The 16735-nt window shown below is 46.3% G+C and overlaps 2 non-coding genes across 2 annotated transcripts; both read right to left on the bottom strand.

Moving 5' to 3' along the window:
* Window positions 1–3966: 3966 nt before the first annotated feature.
* trnak-cuu (transfer RNA lysine (anticodon CUU)) lies at window positions 3967–4039 on the bottom strand. The gene has a single exon. It is a non-coding gene; the product is annotated as a tRNA-Lys (tRNA).
* Window positions 4040–16047: 12008 nt separating this feature from the next.
* Window positions 16048–16130, bottom strand: trnal-cag (transfer RNA leucine (anticodon CAG)). The gene has a single exon. It is a non-coding gene; the product is annotated as a tRNA-Leu (tRNA).
* Between the last annotated feature and the right edge of the window lie 605 nt (window positions 16131–16735).

Raw genomic sequence — 16735 nt, 5'->3', positions numbered from 1 at the left:
CAATGTTGAATTATTTTACATTTCTTATATTTGATCAAAGATAGAACTTAATAAGCGTCCATCAACCTGCAGGACAAACTCCTTCACTGTGTGGGAGGTTCAGAGTCCCTGGTTTGATTGCAGCTTTGACCTGAGCAGGTGTTCATCCTCATCTCAGTAACAGGGGACACTTTATCACAGCAGTGGACAAACATCAGCATTCATCACCCAGCAGCTCCTCTGATCAACAGAACAAGCTGAAGTATTCTGGAGAATGAGGCCATGGATCCCTCTACCTCTCACATGCTAAGCTAGCACTCTACCATTGGAGCTAAGTCCCCTTTTGAGCTTCCATTTGAGTTTTCTGTTCCCATCTCTATGGTAACGGTCAGTTTTGACCCACATCTTCAATCAGCTGTAAAATTCACTAAAAACAATTTTCTATCATCCAAGTTGTTTCCATCTCTTGGTTTCCTTGGTAGGCTTCCTTATCCATGGAAATATTGATTTGAATATTTTGTTGTGGGCCTCTGGACCTTTTTTTAGTCAGTAAACCCTCAATTTCAATTAAAAAAATGATGAACCTTTGGGTTTGGCATAAAAGTCTTTTTTTCAGCAACAGAACTTTAATATAAACACTAAATGAAAAGCAGAACAGGCCAGAACACAAACTCTGCTCTGCCGTCCTTCCTGGTTACCGGGCATGGACTGCTGGAAGGGGCATTTTCCTCAGAAAGGGACAAGACGTTCATCCACTCTCACCTCTGGCCCTGGGTTGAATGTTGGTGCAAGGAGCTGCACCCATCTTTCCCAGACATCCCCAATGGGGGCAAGCTTGTCAGTTCTTGCTCCGGTGTCTCTGTCGTCAAATCTGAGGACTCTTGATGTTCGTTGAAAGTTCTGAAGTGGCCTTGTGGCCCGGAAAATATTTCTGTCTGTCGATGCGTCCCAGAGACGATCAGTGGCCTCACTGCAGGATCTGAACACTCCAGGAAGAAGAAGAACACCAATAGAAGCATCCAGGTGTCCCTCATCAATGTCTTTCCACTTGTCACCATGGACTTTTTTTCCTTTGAGGTTTGTCACAGCAATGCTGACTCTTTTTAGTGACAGTGGCATGAACAGAACCATCAACCATAAACAGCTCCAAACATGTCTTGATGTCAGTGCCTCTCGTCACAGCAAACCTTGTGATTCCAGGGCTCATTTTGATGACATCAGCAGCAGCTGCCCTGCCATGTACATCAGGAGACACTGAGCTCCAGCCAATGTTCCCTCTAGTTTTTCATGTGTCTGGTTATCCTCACAAGCTCCCTGAGCTCACTGAGGACCACTGTGAGCACTGAAACTGGGAGACGGTTCCACAGGAGGGGAGCCTGATAGCTGAAGGCTCTGGCTCCATTCTACTTTTAGAACTCTAGGAACCACCAGTAACCCTGCATCCTGGGAGCGAAGGGTTCTAGCTGGATAATAGGGGACTAGGAGCTCTGTCAGGTAGGAAGGAGCCTGACTGTTGAGGACTTTGATGGTAGAAGGAGAATTTAGAATTCTATTCTGAATGTGACAGGGAGCCATGCAGAGAAGCCAGTACAGGAGAGACATGGTCTCTTCTACCAGTTCTAGTCAACACACGGGCAGCAGTGTTCTGGACCAACTGGAGAGTTTTCAGGACCTACTTCTTCTTTTGGTCACAGGTTTGAAGATACCTGTGGAAGTGAAAGGAAAGGCTGCGAGAGACCTGCCACACCTCTCCAGTGACCTGGGACATGATGGCAGTGGTGGGAGTTGAACCCACACCTCCTCAGAGACTGGAGCCTTAATCCAGCACCTTAGACCGCTCGGCCACACTACCTCACTGTGCTAGTCAGTGAGTTGGTCTGCTAAAGGCATGTTGAAGAGGAAGTAACATCATGATATAAAACTTATTCTGAAGGGGGACCCCTTCCCTCCCATGGTCACAGGAAGTGACGACAGCGCCGCTAGAAGCAGGAAAGAAATGGTAAAAGGACTCAGTTTGTACAGAGCCTTTCTACCTCAGCAGCACTCAAGGAGCTGAACAATGTCCTCTCATTCACAAACACTCACACACTGATGCTGAAGGCTGCCATGCAAGGAGCCAACCTACTCATCAGAAGTATTTAGGGGTTCAGTATCTTACTCAAGGACACTTTGACATGGTCACTGGAGAAAGTGAGGATCAAACCAGCCACCCTTTGGTTGCCAGACAGCCACGCTACTCCTGAGTCATGTGACCTGGATAAGATGGTGAACTACAGCTGATCGCCATGCTAGCAAACCCCTTTTGTTTGGTTTGGTTGTTGTTTAGTGACTGTGGATGAATACACAGGAGAAGTTGAGCATAAATTTGTGTTCCCTGTTCACTTGAATATCTGCAGGAGTGTGAGGTGGAAATAATACTTGGAGGAGAATGAGAGTTCAGTCTCAGCGCTATGACCTGTGCTGACACTAAAACATGTCAGCCCACAGAACAAAGATGGCAGTCCTCTGGGAAAGCAGGTACACCACTCATACATGAAGAAACCCTACAGGAAACAAATATGTTGTCAGAGACTTTTACTCTGTTTTTGTTGTTTACCCAAGTACAGGATTGGAGGGAGACTGATGGTCGCTGTTTGGGTCATGTGACTGAAGTCATCCAGTCACGTGACTGATGTCATCCATTCATGTCAGTGATGTCACTTGGCAGGACTCTCATTACCAAATCGGCCGCTCTGCAGCACAATACACAATCATTAGCTCAGTGCTACGTGAGCCAAGAGCAGCAGGTGAGCAGACAAGCCGCGTTACCTGTCCGAAGGAAAACATCCGGCGCGGAAATGACGTCACCCGTCAGGAGCAGCGAGAGAGAGAGAGAGAGAGAGAGAGAGATGGGGCAGGGAAGGAATCGCCCCTCTTATGAGTGAGGGCGCCTCCGGTGGTTGGCTGTGCAATTGCCAATTAGGGATGACAGCTCACAGCTGTCTGTGCTGCCACACACCGATTCAGGCCTGGACTCCTGTCTCGCTGCCAAACTCCGCCTGACTCCGTAGAGCTGGTCAGCCTCCACTCAGTCCTCTTCATTTGGTTGGAGGTCACCATCGTTCATCCTACACACCTTTCCACCTGCCTCTTTGACGTCTACTTGAAGCTCAGATAAATCCAGGCTAATTCATACCTGCTACTCAATATGGGCCTTAATTACTCTGCTGGAATTATCACTCTGTCTTAAGGGTTTTCTTAATTGTATTAAATCCTCTTTAATTTCCAAGAAGTCTTCCAACTCATTCATTCATGCAAGCCACTGATCCACAAGACCTCATTGATGAGCTTCAACCTGAGACTGATTGTTTCTCGTTGGACGAGACACCCATTCAATGAGACTCATTGTCAGTCCATTGAAATCTACTGGTGTTCCTGGTGAGTTGATTTAACAACATGAGCTGACAGAATCTACGTTCAGGTAGGAACCACCACATCCAGGGGTCTGGACCTTTGAGCAGGCAGAGCCATCAAAGTAGCAGACTAAGCTAGCAGACATTAGCATTGAGAAGAAACTGATACCTGAGCCTACTTTTGGGTCTGGACCTTTGAGCAGGCAGAGCCATTAAAAGTAGCAGACTAAGCTAGCAGACATTAGCATTGAGAAGAAACTGATACCTGAGCCTACTTTTGGGTCTGGTCAGGTGATGACACAATAATATGACATCATTGTCAGACTGACGCCTGCTCAACACTGACCAAACACTATGGCATTGTGGGAAATTTCTGCTTGGCTCGCGTCCATCAATACATATGAAGAAATTTGTCCAGAATCAGAATTGACAGTGGATACAATTGAGTCCACACTGGTTTTTTCATTCTGAGTCGGGTGCAGGTGTGGAACTTCAGACACAGTCTGTGTTTGTGTTGTTCATTCAGTGATTTTTCTTACAATTCCCAATCACAGCTGCAGAAAGTGAGAGGACAAGCAGGGATGTTCAAGATGAACGCCCAACGTGGGGCTTGAACCCACGACCCTGAGATTAAGAGTCTCATGCTCTACCGACTGAGCTAGTCAGGCTACACCTGAGTAGCTTCAATAGCCTGAAGTGATCAGAGTGAGAGACGCTACAAGCTCTCCATCAGACTCACAGTCACATGAGCCATCACATGATTGGTGAATGACCACAAACACCTTCATCTTTGACAAAGAAGTAAAATAAAAGGTGAACCACAGATGAGACACCAGTGGTAAAAACACTAAAGTGCTGTCAAGGAGAAACAGGATACGAGCAAACACACACACAAGTTACAGAGAGAGAACTCTCCCAGAGGGAACCACTCAAAGGAGAACCTAGAGATCATCAGGCTGGATGACCTCATCAACATGAGACAGGTGGATAGGAAACAAGCTCAGAGATGTCAGGAACATGAGATCCAAGTGGTGAGAGAGCAAGAACTGGTGAGGTTCCAGAACCAGGAGTGAGGTGAAGCCTGCATCACCTACTGGGAGCTTTTAGTCTAAGGTTCAACTTGGACTGGAATGATTTCTGGAGAGACAACATGCAGGGAGGGAATTTGGAGATGAAGAACAAGTTCCTCTCAGCTTTAATGGAGTTTCCAGGAGTCAAACAGACCCTCCTCTGATTGGTTGTCAGATGTGTTCTCATTGGACCACAGCCTCCAGGTTGAGGGTTCTGATCCTAGTCAGACACATTGACTCTGATGCTGCTGAGCCTGAAGGGAGGATGAAGAAAGGAGTGTCTGAGAGAGCTTCACCAGACAAACTGTCCAGTTGAACAACAAACACTAGTCAGTAGGAATGTTGCTGCTGGGACCCTGATTCAAACCAGGGTTGCTGCAGCCACAACACAGAGGACTGACCACTAGAGGATCAGGGCCTCCTGGAGGCTGAGGTTGGAGCTGCTCTGTCTTTGTCTCACTGAGAGATCAGAGACAATTGGAGTCCACAAAGAAATCATTGAGAAATCAAGGAGATCAAAGAAAGAATTCTAAGATCAAACACAGAACTCTGTTCAACTTCAGTTTTAGCTCAGACCCTCTTTAATATCTCTGTACTGCCACTTGTCGTCAGGAGACTCAGTATAAACCTCCACAGTCCTGCTGATGTCACTCAGCTGGACATCGCCGTGTCTCCTGGTGACTCAGGACCAGTTGATGTCCATTAACCTGTCATGGAGGCAGAGAACAAAACTGAGGTCTTAATTAAAGCTGGAGGCAGTTTTGTTTGGGCCTGAGCCTCCTTCTGTCCACTGTAGACAAGTAGCAGGAGTCGTCCTGAATCCAAGGATGTATTTTATGAGAGCGGTGGGACTTGTAGTTTAGGAGGTAGAAGCCTCAGTGTGACACCAAGTGAGAATCAGAGCTGAGCGCTGAGCCTCTAAGAGCCCCTCCCCCGCTGCTCTCTGTCAGAGTGGAGAGGAGAGAGGATTTTTGGAGAGTTTGTTGTTTGAAAAAGGCTCATCAATCCCCAGATTGTGGTCAAAAGTTGAATGTAAACATATTTTGGTAGGCATTTTTGTCAGGAATGTAGTGAAGTTATTTGTGAAGTGGAGAGAGTTACAGTGTAGATGAGAGAAGCGTCAGTTTGAGGCTATGTGTGTCTGAGGAGACAGCCTCCCATTGGTTTACATTGTAGGGTGAAAAGTGGGTCCTGGACTTTGTCATGACTCAAACAATTTGAAGTTGGATTCTGTTGGTTTGGTTTGCTTGACTGGTTGTTGTTTGTTGACCTTGCAAAATCCATATTTTGGGTTCTGGCTTGTTCTGCTTTTCATTTTGTGTTTGTCTTAAAGTTCTGTTGCTGAAAAAATAAATCCAGGGTTTAGTGACTAAAAAAAGGTCCAGAGGCCCACAACTAAATCTTCAAACCAATATTTCCATGATAAGGAAGCCTAACAAGGTCACCAAGAGATGGAAACAACTTGGAGGATAGAAAACTGTTTTAGTTTATTTGACAGCTGATTGAAGACGTGGGTCAAAACTGACCGTTACCATGGAGATGGGAACAGAAAGCTGACACAAGAGGAAGGTTCCAGCTCTGAAAAAGGAGTTTGATCAAAATCTTGAACTGACAGCAGAAATATCCTTTTGTATGTTGACCTTTGTTGACAGAAGTCACTTTAGCTTGGCAGTGAAAAGAATGGCTGCTAGCTTGACAAAGAACTGCACAAACCAGGTTCAAGCTGGACTTTGGACCCTGGTATCTGCAACGACTCCATCAACTCCTAATCTAGCAGCTCTGCTGGGTCCAACTATTTTACAGAACATTTGACAGACCTGTGGAGCAGTGAGGACACACATGAGTGGACCTTTGCTATCTGGGTGTCCTCCAGATGTCCTCCTGACTGGTAGGCACCAGTGTGCACTGTTTGGCACTGAAGTCATGTGACTGAAGTCATCCAGTCATGTGACTGAAGTCATCCAGTCATGTCAGTGATGTCACTTGGTAGGACTGTCACTGCCGTCTCATTCTAGAAAAGAATCCAGACTCCACCTGTGGCTCCATGATAACTGATGGACCTCTGGTTGGAGGCTGGACGATGATGTTTGGACTGGAAGGAAAACTCCTTGTCCAAATTCCATTGTGTTCAAATTTAAAGTCCCACAATAAGAAGTAGCTGAATCTGACAGGTGGAGGTTTGGAACTACAAGATGGTGATGTTTCCTTGACTTGATGCTCTGACTGTCAGGGTGGATGACAGCTTCTTCTGCTGCTGCATCTGAGTGGCTAGGATTGGAGGTTTTACCTCCAAAGGTTGTTTGGTTCCAGGGGAAATTTTAGAATTCCAGTCCCCATCCTTGGCTGTTCTGAAACTCTTCTCCTGAATCACTCCTGAGCTGCAGCAAGAACAAATACCAGTGCCAACCAGATCAACTTCATGGCTGCTAACAGCCTCAGACACTTGATTTCCATCAATCTGGAGCCAAGAAGGCCCTCACCTGTGGTTCTCCTCCAGGAGGGTCCAGGTTCTGCCATTGGGGCTCCTGGTGCCACTGCCAGAGAGCCTCAGCTGCACACTGCAACATTTCAACAGGAGATTGACATTCCTTCAAATGTCCTGACATCTGATTCCAATGGTTCTGTTCCATGTTTATATTTTAAAATCAATCACACAATGAAAGCTGCCTCAGCTGCTTTAAGAGAGAGAACAAGCTAAGAGATCTGAAACCAGTAAAATATGCTTTTCTGTGTGCAAACTAGTGAGGGGCATGGAAGGATATTTTACCACCAATACAGAACCCAGACTTTAGTCATGTGATGAGATGGAGACTCTGATTATGAAGTTAATGGACAAAATGTGACTTGAAAGAAAACACATTAAAAAATACTAACTAAACTAAATAAATAAATAAAGAAGCAGCACAAATAACGTTTTCTTCTGCACAAATTTACTGGTATTAGACTGCATTTTTGGTTAATGAGTAGATGAAAGAGTGTCACATATATATTATATACATGTGATACATGAACGTGGCTTTGGACAAAAGCTCAATGAAACTGTAGGATTGTAGAATTATTTAAACGTTCCAAGTGGACTGTTTCAGGTTTCTGGAAGACGCTTCAGCTCTCATCCAAGAGGCGTCTTCAGTTTTCTTCACTGATGGGAGGATTTATGGCTCTAAGGGGGCGGGACCTTCTACAGAGGTGATTGACACATGTGAGCTCTGGGTGTCAGAGTTGTTTTGGTCAGGTTGTGAAAGGGAAGTTGACTCAACTGGTGTCTGTGTCAGTTAAAAGCCTCACAGCAATTCCATAATCTAGGGGTAGAAACCAAAGTCTCCTACGACGAGGATGGGATTCAAACCCACGCGTGCAGAGCTCAATGGATCAGCAGTCCATCGCCTTAACCACTCGGCCACCTCGTCTGCTAACAGCAACCCTGACCTTTTAAACAGCTGAAGTCTTTGGAGCCCATTTGTCAGAAATGGACCCAGCAGGAGCCACTGAACACAACTCTGACATCATCAGGCTTCTTCCCAGCAGCTTGGTGCTCCAGAAGGAAGAATCCAGACCATCGCTACATCATCAGAGTGAACACCAGCTGATGTTGACCAGTTTAACAAGCCTTTGACTGCTAAATGACATCCAAGCTCAGATTCTCTTGTCCTGATAGAACAAGTCAATGTTGAAGAAGATGAGAGCACCAGTCTCTTTCATCAAGGAAACAAGCCTCCTATCACTGTCCTATGCAGAGTTTCTTTAAAAAAAAAAGTGAGACAACCTCAAGATTTTCTGTTTCCTCTTGTAGGATTTTGCCACAGAGAATCAGAGACAATCAAAAGCTTGTTGGACTTTAATGTGGGAGGACTGAACAAGTCATGACATCATCAGTTTTACCTTCACAGGTGCTCCATTTACTTTACTTTCAATTTTACAGAGGTAGAACCTGAAATCAAAGCTGTCTGTCCAAAGAAGTGAGAGCTTCCCAGGTTGTGATGTTCTTGTCTACAGACTCTGTCTTGTATGGAGCTTCAGTCTTTAATGAAAAGACTCCTCCATTAATAACATCACTGTGCCTCTGCAGTGAATCAGTCACTCCATCCATTTTCTATACCACTGATTTGTTAAAGGTTATGGGGGGGGGGGGTGACATTTGGTGAGAGCAGGGTTCACCCTGAACAGGTCACCAGTCCTCAGGTCCACTGAACAGGTCCCCCATGTGGGATGATGGCGTTGAAGCAGAGGAGAAGTCCAGGAATAAAAGGCGGACATAGGAGTTCCTGCTCTCCAGATGGGTGAGGGCTGTGTGGACCACTGGTGAAATGGCGTCATCAGTGGAGCGGTGTTGCCTGTAGGCGTACTGGTGGGGGTCCACAGAGATGTCGATGGAGAGCTCTATGTGGGCCTTGACCAGCCTCTCAAAGTACTTCATGACTACTGGGGTGAGTGCAATGGGTCGGTAGTCATTTAGGCCTGTCACTGTGGAGCACTTGGGGACAGGGACAATAGTGGCAGTCTTTAGGCAGGTGGGGACAGATGACAGCGCCAGTAAGGTGTTGAAGATGTCCGCCAGCACCTCGGACAGCTGTTGTGCTCAGTCCTCACCCTGGGATGTTGTCAGGGCCTGCAGCTTTGCGAGGGTTGATTCCCTGAAAGGTCTTCCTCACGTCTGCTGTGGTCACACTGAGGGGCGTGTCGTCAGGTGGTGTGAGTCTGGTGCTGGGGGGGGGGGGGTGTCAGGGTCCTCGAAGCAGAGAAGAAACTCATTGAATGAGTGAGGCGCTGGACCTGCTCTACTTGTGAAGTGTCATGAGATAACATTTGTTGTGATTTGGCGCTGTACAAATAAAACTTACGACTTAAATGGAAATTGTCTGGGGGGGGGGTGTAGCCTCCATCGGGGATGTGTTTGATGTCTGAATTCTGTCTTTGATGTCTGAATTCTGTTCATTGATCTCCTGCTTCAGTCTTTGATCTCTGAGTGATCCTAAACTCATCAAAGGATCACATCACCTTCACAATCTGTAAAGAACCTGGGTGTCATTTTGGACTCTGAGCTGAATTTCATTCCACACGTCAAGAACATAACTAAGAGAGGTTTTGATCATCTTAAGAACAGAGCCAGAGTCGCCCGTTCCTCTCAGGCCAACACGGAGGTGCTGATGCATGCTTTTATTTCCAGTCCTTCAGATTCTTGTAGTGCCCTGCTGCTCTCTGGTCTCCCCAAAACAACCATCTACAATCTACAATGACTCCAGAATTCTGCAGCACGTGTGCTGACGAGGACCAGAGGGTGGGAGCTCATTACACCGGTTTTAAAGTCGCTGCATCGGCTCCCCGTGTGCTTCAGGATCAACTTTAAGGTTCTTTTAGTAGTTTTTAAGTGTCTTAATGGTCTTGGCCCACCTTCTTTATCTGAACTGCTTTCATCATATCAACCATCGCGGACCCTGAGGTCCTCTGGCACCGGCCTTCTAGTCGTTCCAAGACTCAGAACTAAAACCCACGGGGAGGCTGCATCCAGCCATTATGGCCCAAAGTTCTGGAACAGCCTGCCAGAGAACATCAGGACCGCAGAGACTGTTGATGTTTTTAAAAGGAGGCTCAAGACTCCCCTTTTTAGCTTAGCTTTTAACTGACTTAGTCTCTCTTGTCCTTTCATTTTATCACAATATCTTATTGTTACTTTTGTCTTTCAATTATTTTATTCTACTTTTTTATTAGCTCTTAAACTTTTAGATTTTATATATATTCTATGTCATTCTGATATTTTAATATCATTGTAATTTCTGTTCTTTACTGTTCTACCTTCTTTGAGTCTTTTAGTTTTTAGCTCCAGTGTTTCCTGGTGGGGGCCCTCCACACTGGGAGGTGTGTCTGGTCCACCCGCGGGAGCGTCGTCCTTGGGATCGTCCAGGCCCGGAGAGCTGGGGGGCTCTGCATTATATGTGGAGTGTACCCGTCTGTCCGGGTCGGGGGGGTCTGGGTGGCGGCGCTCCCTGTGGTTGTGGGCTGTGGCACCTCCTGGTGAGGATGGCCCCCCATAGGTGGTCTTTCCTCACTAGGATTTTCAGTGCCCTGCCATGTTCCTACTGACAGTCAGTGTGTGGTTGTGTGTGTGTGTGTGGGAGGGGGGGGGTGGTGTGTGCATGTATGAGGTCATGTGGGTTGGGAAGGCCGGGTTCTTAACATGTATTTATTGTATTGTTTTATATTTTATTAAACATTTTCTCTCAGTTCTGTGAAGCACTTTGTGTTGCAGTCTCTGGATGAAAAGTGCTGTACAAATATAAATAAAGTAAACTAAAGCAGACGGACGACTCGAGAATGAGAGAGGAAAGAGTAAACAAAGCAGACTCTTTTGAGGTCTTCTCCTTGGTCCCTTCATTTTTTGAGAAGACACTGGACTCAACTGCTGTCCATGATTCTGGATTTTGTTGATTGCGTTGTGAACGAGGATTTGGCCAGGTTTTGTAGGCGGGATCACTGGTGTGCGAACACACCTGACGCTGTGGAGAAAAGATGGCTGAGACTGAGGAAACTCAAATAGACACCGTGAAGTAAACAAACAATCATAGAAATCCAGCCACCAAATCAAACCTCAACTCAAATAAGTCGGGTTAACTTCAAATAAGACTCAAAAGAGGTCAATAACCTGATTCTCCTGAGGTCTGATTTCTGTCTGTTGGTTGGAGGGAGACTCCTTTATTGAATGTGTGTGGATGTAAAGGGTTTGGTACCAATAGTTTTTGTTTTTCTGACATTTTCTGTCTATAAAGAAGTCGGCAGTTTTATTCACTGACTAGTCTGTGGTCTGTTATTCTTGCATTAGAATCAACCACTCACATGAGCCTAAAATCTCTGGTCCTCCTCCTGAAGTGAGACACATGGGAACTTTGACCCTCATCAACCATGCAGGGAGGAGTTCTCAGAGTTTGATTGTGCTGATGAATCATCAGAACTCTCCATCACGCCGTGACGAGGACATCTCAGTGTCAAATCTGTCATTTCCTGCTGCCAGTAGGTGGCGCTGTGGTCACTGCTGACCTGTAGATGTGTTCAGACTGGGATGTTGATCAAACCTGGAAGTTTCAAACAGATCTGACAGGTGGAGAGGATTCAGAAGAATTGAAGCTTCATTTTAGTTGGAGCCTGAAAATGAGGTGAGACTGAGGGCTCCCAGGAGTTGCAGGTAGGTGCTGCCCCCTAGTGACTCAATGGAGAACAACATGTAATGACGTGAACGTTCTACATTTTTCCAGTTCTTGACTTCATTCATCCTCAAACTTCTTCAAGCTGGAAGAGAGTGAGATCATTTAAAGTAGAGAGTCAATAATCAGCATCTCATCACTCATTTGTTCTCTGGTGGTGACCTCACGACTCTGCAGTGTGACATCACACATTTCGCTGATGTCATCCTCAAGTGTGTCACTCAGTTCATGCAGCCTTCATTGTTTTATTTTATTATTTCCTTTCACTTTGATCTTCACAAAGACGAAGTGCGTCTGATGGAGGCAACACTGATAGAGTGGAATGTTTCCATGTTGCCATGACAACGTGAGGCCCCTCACCTCCTCTGTTCCTTCTGCCGGTCGGCGTCAGAAGAGCAAGATGGCTGCTTCTCCATCTGGGTGGATGAGCAGCTCCTCCCATCTCAGGCAGACGCTCCCTGGCTGCATGTCAGCAGCTCCTCAAAGCTCCTTCTGGTTTCTTTGCTCTCCTGATGCTGCGCTGGTGGATTTGTCCACCTCTCATTCTCCAGGGTTCTCAGCCTCATGTTCTCTCCCTCCTGTTCCAGCTCCTCCAAGTTTCCAGTGGAAGTTTGGCTTTTGTTTGCTACTTTGTCTTTTCTCCTCTGTTGGTGCTTTGAGTTCCTTTGTTGTTCTTTGTCTTTTCATCATTCAAGCCTCCTTTTGTTGAACGCTCCTCTCCCCCGTCTGTATTTGGGTCCTGTTCTCCTCCACTTTGGCCAAGAAGGCGGCCCAACAAGAGTCACCAGTGATGTCACAGCTCCTGGATGCCCCGCCCCTTCACCTGGTGCAGGTCGTGTGATGTCACTGAATCCCACTCAGACCAAACCAGTCAGAGATCAGTGTGTTTGTGTCAGTGATGTCATCGCTGCTGACATCACAGCCCTCCATCCACACACGCCAGACTGAGGTGGAGGAGGTGATGTTGGCGTTTTCAAGGTCTTCGTCATGAGTGGGAGGGGCTGAGCTGGTGAATGATCAGCTGACCTGGTCTGGGCTCAGTTCAGATGTTGAGCCACTGCTGACTGCCGTTTGCCTGAGGAAGACCCAACGTTCCCCTCAAGAAATGGAGGGCAGTTTTTAGTGCAGCGTTCATTCTGGTTGGAGTTTTCCTTTCCTTTGCCCTGCACCTCTCTGGTGGGGAGGTGCTCCCTGTTGACAAGGACTCAGTGGAGAAGACTGGACCAGGACCTTCACTGGTTCAAGGAGCACCGAGGCAAAGGGAGGCCCAGACCAGCAGCCAGGGTGACCAGTTTGAAAAGCTGCTCCTCTTCCATGCTGACTTGTTGGTGTCTCCTCTTTTATTCCTGAGTGATTTTAATCTCAGCTCTCTGAACCTGAATGGAGCAGAACCAGGAAATCATTGCAGGAAATCATGGAGGAGAAATGAATGAATGAGACTTCCAGTCAAACTGAGACAAACGTCCAGGTTTGGTCATCAAAGATATCTGACATTCATCAGTAGACTGACAAAGATGCTCATTATTATTGCAGCAGATTAAACGAGAGAATAAAGAGGGTCTCACTTTGGAAAAAATATTGCAGGATATTTTTGTTTTATCAGAGAGGCTTTAATGTCTGTCTTTGATGTCTAAACTCTGACTCTGATGTCATTGGTGGTGACTGAATTCTACCCCCTGACACACTGAAGGCTCATATTGGTGAGCAGGTAGGTGCTGCCCCCTAGTGACCCAATGGAGAACGACATGTAATGACATGAAGATTCTACATTTTTCCACTTGTGAGATAAAAATACCTCACAGCAAGAAGGTTCAGGGTTCCAGTCCCGGCTGGAGCACAGGATCTTTCTGTGTGAGTCTGCATGTTCTCCTGTTCCTGTGTGGGTTCTCTCTGGTTCTCCAGCTTCCTCCCACAGTCCAAAGACATCAAGAGGGGACGAGGCTGATTGATACTCTAAATTGACTGTAGGTGTGACTGTGAGAGTGAATGGTTGTCTGTGTCTATGTGTTGGTCCTGTGATGGACTGGTGACCTGTCCAGGGTGAACCCTGCCTCTCACCTGTAGATGCTGGGATAGGCTCCACCCCCATGACCCTTATCAGGAATAAGAGGAAGACAACGGATGGATGGATATTGGAAACGACTGCAATACAGTATATAAATATTCTAGTTCCATACATGGGAACCTGGTTCTCCTGCTCTTTAACATCCTCCAATAGGAATGGACCGTCTATGACAAAGTATCAATAAATCTATCAAGGAGGAAGAAGAATTCTGATCAAAGAACTGAAGTCAATCTGGAGATCAGTTGATCTCTGGAAGGAGGAGGAGGAGGCATCCTGTGCTTTTATCTCTCTGTTCATGTTTCCTGCTGAGTGTGTGTGTGTGTGTGTGTGTGTGTGTGTGTGTGTGTGTGTGTGTGTGTGTGTGTGTCCCAGCTGCAGCAGTCAGTTCAGGTTCCTTCAGTGTGACTGAGGGAGGTTTCTGTCCGATGGTTTCTCCCAGTGTGAACACAGCCTGACTGCTGATGCTGTGCCGACTCTGACAGTGGTTCAGTTTTTCTCAGTGGCTTTGTTGCTGCTCTCAGATCAGAATGAAAGTTCTCTCAACTCTGAGTTCAGCCTCCACAACATGGAGTCACTTGTTTCTCCTTCCTTTGATCAAATAGCGAACGCTTTTGGACGAGGAGGGAGGAAACCACGGCGTTTCACTGCTTTACATTTAGAATCTCACGCCAAGCCGGAGAAGCAGGTCCTGAATCAGTCACGTGGTCACTGCTGGCTGGCGAGGCTTCGGACGTCAACACATACGTCATCAATACGCGCTTCACAGAACGAGAAGAAGACGCGGGAGGTTTTCAAACAACAAGGAAAGAAGGAGAAGTCCGGGAACCCCCGGCCTCGGTCTTTGTCTCCTGAAGGCTGAGTGGCGCACGCACACACGCACACGCACACACACACACACACAGCCTGTCTTCAGTATAAAATGGTCTGTCACGTTCTCTCACGTTGGAAGATTTCTCTGACTCCATTGTGAATACAGAGATTCTTCATCTGCCACCTGAGTCTTGATCCACTGATTCCTCTGATCCACCTCTTTCTGCTCCAACAAGGCTGACATGGATCAGGTGGGTCCATGTCAGCCAATCAGGAGGTTTCTCCTCTCAGTTAATTTTCTTCATCCCAGTTTGATTGATTCTCCTCAGCCTGATGAAGGAGCATCTGATCAGGTGTTTGACTGCTTGTTGGTTGTAATTCCATAGATTTTAATCTCAGATGTTATAGAATTAAGAATGCAATGGCAGTCCTGCCAAGTGACATCACTGACATGACAGGATGACCCAGTCATGTGACTGAAGGAGCTGAGAGCTTCTACACATCATTGTTGATGGTGTCTTCCACTGTAGTCAGCAGCCTCAACTCCTCTATCAACACCTGTCAGAGACCTGCTGGAGGCCCCACTGAGGTTTGAACTGGGATCACTGGATTCAGAGTCCAGAGTGCTCACCATTCCACCATGGAACCATCAAAGATGAAACATGTGAGACAAACTATGGCACTAATCATGTATGAGGGACTGCAGTGGTTTTCTGGATCTAATTTCCACAAACAAATGATGATTTAGGGAAAGGTCTGACAAAGTCTGACAAACATACCCTGATTTTTTCACAAACAAATGATGATTTTTAGACAGTGACACAGGGCTCTTATTTTGGAGGGCCATCAGGATGTGAAATATCCCAGACCTCTGAGATCAGAGCGTTCACTTTGATCGCAGGGTCCTGAATTTGGAGGTTCCTTCTTTGGTCTCCAAGTTCTAACTCCCATCTGAGTGAATCCTTTTTTTAATGAGCTCCTCAGACCCTGATGATGTCAGGAAGAAATCCAGACATTCAGTTCTCATCTCAGCTGTTCTGACTGAGACGTCAAGCAGTCAGGAAAAAAGTGTTACGACCCAAAGTGGGACCTTTACAGGAGCTAACAAAGTGTCTTTTTCCTAAACTACTTGAGGAACTGGTTAAACCAGTAAAATATGCATTTCTGTGTGCAGACCAGTGGGGAGCCTGGGTGAGTGGAAGGATGTTTACCACCAACACAGAACCCAGACTTTAGTCATGTGATGAGATGGAGACTCTGATGATGAAGTTAATGGACAAAATGTGAATTGAAGGATGAACACAAACGGGTTTTTGAACCAAACACATTTCTTCAGCAGACTTTGATCCAACATTGAAGTTAGAGTTTGGTGGCTGCTCCATGTTGGAGGAAACCAGGCGATGTTGGACCGTCACAGGGAAGCTCCTTTGCCTCCTCTGCTGCCAGTTCAACCACTCACTCCCATCAGTGGAGAGCAGCTTCAACTGGGTTTGGAATGTACCACTGTGGATGCATAGGAATGTGGAGAAAATGTCCTTTGTCAGAAGTGGGATTCGAACCCACGCCTCCAGGAGAGACTGCGACCTGAACGCAGCGCCTTAGACCGCTCGGCCATCCTGACAGAAACTTAGTTGCAGACTGAATTAATTCACTGACAAAGTAGAATTTTTTTCCACAGGAGCTACTGGCTCCTTAGTTGTTGCATTTATTGTTAACATTAAACACACAGTCTGAGTTCATGGCAGAAAGAAATGATTTTCATTTTTCTAAAGGACAAGAAATGAACCAGAACATTAGAACCACGTAACATCTCTTGATCAGTTTGTTACATGGGACACATTCCAGACAGGAAGGTCCTTCTGAGACTTGAACTGGGATCCCTGGACCCAGAGTCCAGAGTGCTCACCATTCCACCATGGAACCAAACACAAGGAGGAGGTTCCTCTAAATACCACTTGACATCACCTGCAATCAACCTGTTGCTATTCAGAGGTTCATCTTGCTCTTGTTCCAGACTACATTGGCAAAAGGAACAAGAACCACAAGGAAATCATGGAACTCCAGATTTATTCAGGACTTTCTAACTCCATCGTATGACCTGGGAGCAAAGACTGGCCAGGCCTTCCTTAATTTATCAGTTAATTACTGCTTCAACAAACATGCCACTTAATTAAGTTACCAGAATTTCTCTCATTGAAAAACCCACCAGCCTGATTTCTTGACATG

This window comes from Aulostomus chinensis, chromosome 1, assembly GCF_037954235.1.
Source record: "Aulostomus chinensis isolate RoL2024-O1b breed Wild chromosome 1, RoL_Achi_v1.0, whole genome shotgun sequence".
Lineage (NCBI taxonomy): Eukaryota > Metazoa > Chordata > Actinopteri > Syngnathiformes > Aulostomidae > Aulostomus > Aulostomus chinensis.
This window is presented reverse-complemented; position numbering and strand designations above follow the sequence as displayed.